Source organism: Schistocerca serialis, unplaced genomic scaffold (genome assembly GCF_023864345.2).
Source record: "Schistocerca serialis cubense isolate TAMUIC-IGC-003099 unplaced genomic scaffold, iqSchSeri2.2 HiC_scaffold_154, whole genome shotgun sequence".
Classification (NCBI taxonomy): domain Eukaryota; kingdom Metazoa; phylum Arthropoda; class Insecta; order Orthoptera; family Acrididae; genus Schistocerca; species Schistocerca serialis.
In genome coordinates, this window is record NW_026047713.1 from 37,501 (window position 1) to 40,000 (window position 2,500).

Below are 2,500 nucleotides of genomic sequence, written 5' to 3' on the forward strand. Positions count from 1 at the left end.
CCCGGCCCCGGACCCGCGCCGCTGTTGGCTCGGGATGCTCTCGGGCGGAATAATCGCTCCCGTCAGCGGCGCTTCAGCTTTGGACAATTTCACGACCCGTCTTGAAACACGGACCAAGGAGTCTAACATGTGCGCGAGTCATTGGGCTGTACGAAACCTAAAGGCGTAATGAAAGTGAAGGTCTCGCCTTGCGCGGGCCGAGGGAGGATGGGGCTTCCCCGCCCTTCACGGGGCGGCGGCCTCCGCACTCCCGGGGCGTCTCGTCCTCATTGCGAGGTGAGGCGCACCTAGAGCGTACACGTTGGGACCCGAAAGATGGTGAACTATGCCTGGCCAGGACGAAGTCAGGGGAAACCCTGATGGAGGTCCGTAGCGATTCTGACGTGCAAATCGATCGTCGGAGCTGGGTATAGGGGCGAAAGACTAATCGAACCATCTAGTAGCTGGTTCCCTCCGAAGTTTCCCTCAGGATAGCTGGTGCTCGTACGAGTCTCATCCGGTAAAGCGAATGATTAGAGGCCTTGGGGCCGAAACGACCTCAACCTATTCTCAAACTTTAAATGGGTGAGATCTCCGGCTTGCTTGATATGCTGAAGCCGCGAGCAAACGACTCGGATCGGAGTGCCAAGTGGGCCACTTTTGGTAAGCAGAACTGGCGCTGTGGGATGAACCAAACGCCGAGTTAAGGCGCCCGAATCGACGCTCATGGGAAACCATGAAAGGCGTTGGTTGCTTAAGACAGCAGGACGGTGGCCATGGAAGTCGGAATCCGCTAAGGAGTGTGTAACAACTCACCTGCCGAAGCAACTAGCCCTGAAAATGGATGGCGCTGAAGCGTCGTGCCTATACTCGGCCGTCAGTCTGGCAGTCATGGCCGGTCCTTGCGGCCGGCCGCGAAGCCCTGACGAGTAGGAGGGTCGCGGCGGTGGGCGCAGAAGGGTCTGGGCGTGAGCCTGCCTGGAGCCGCCGTCGGTGCAGATCTTGGTGGTAGTAGCAAATACTCCAGCGAGGCCCTGGAGGGCTGACGCGGAGAAGGGTTTCGTGTGAACAGCCGTTGCACACGAGTCAGTCGATCCTAAGCCCTAGGAGAAATCCGATGTTGATGGGGGCCGTCATAGCATGATGCGCTTTGTGCTGGCCCCCGTTGGGCGAAAGGGAATCCGGTTCCTATTCCGGAACCCGGCAGCGGAACCGATACAAGTCGGGCCCCTCTTTTAGAGATGCTCGTCGGGGTAACCCAAAAGGACCCGGAGACGCCGTCGGGAGATCGGGGAAGAGTTTTCTTTTCTGCATGAGCGTTCGAGTTCCCTGGAATCCTCTAGCAGGGAGATAGGGTTTGGAACGCGAAGAGCACCGCAGTTGCGGCGGTGTCCCGATCTTCCCCTCGGACCTTGAAAATCCGGGAGAGGGCCACGTGGAGGTGTCGCGCCGGTTCGTACCCATATCCGCAGCAGGTCTCCAAGGTGAAGAGCCTCTAGTCGATAGAATAATGTAGGTAAGGGAAGTCGGCAAATTGGATCCGTAACTTCGGGATAAGGATTGGCTCTGAGGATCGGGGCGTGTCGGGCTTGGTCGGGAAGTGGGTCAGCGCTAACGTGCCGGGCCTGGGCGAGGTGAGTGCCGTAGGGGTGCCGGTAAGTGCGGGCGTTTAGCGCGGGCGTGGTCTGCTCTCGCCGTTGGTCGGCCTCGTGCTGGCCGGCGGTGCAGGATGCGCGCGCCTGCGCGGCGTTCGCGCCCCGGTGCTTCAACCTGCGTGCAGGATCCGAGCTCGGTCCCGTGCCTTGGCCTCCCACGGATCTTCCTTGCTGCGAGGCCGCGTCCGCCTTAGCGTGCTCCTCCGGGGGCGCGCGGGTGCGCGGATTCTCTTCGGCCGCCATTCAACGATCAACTCAGAACTGGCACGGACTGGGGGAATCCGACTGTCTAATTAAAACAAAGCATTGCGATGGCCCTAGCGGGTGTTGACGCAATGTGATTTCTGCCCAGTGCTCTGAATGTCAACGTGAAGAAATTCAAGCAAGCGCGGGTAAACGGCGGGAGTAACTATGACTCTCTTAACTGTTGCCCAGGGGGGCCTCGGCATCCCATCTTGCCGATGGATGGGTCCGACGCTTCGTCGGTCCCGTCTCCTGGCGCTGAAGAAAATAGGGCCAGCCTGCGACGGTGCAGGCATGGATGAGGTGCAGCGTGAGATCGAGGTGCTGGAGCGCCACCTAATGTGGGAGGGCCACCTCCTCAAATCGTCAACGCAGGTTGGGGAAATGTGGGCGGCGCGCCTACACATCGCCATTGACGGTGCGGCGCTGTCATCCTCTGCCGCCGTCAGTGGCCAACATCAGTGGGTCGCCGACACCAGTCGCCTGCTATCTGGGCGTGACTACATCGACGCCCTCCGCGCCCGCATCAACGCCTTCCCTACGAAGGCACGGCGCAGTCGCGGGCGGGAGGCGGACACCAGATGCCGCGCGGGGTGCCAGGCCGTGGAGACCGCCAACCACGT

The 2,500-nt window shown here is 60.8% G+C and overlaps 1 pseudogene; it reads left to right on the forward strand.

The window, feature by feature from the left end:
• Positions 1-2,500, forward strand: part of LOC126443478 (large subunit ribosomal RNA) — a 5,447-nt pseudogene that overhangs the window by 825 nt on the left and 2,122 nt on the right.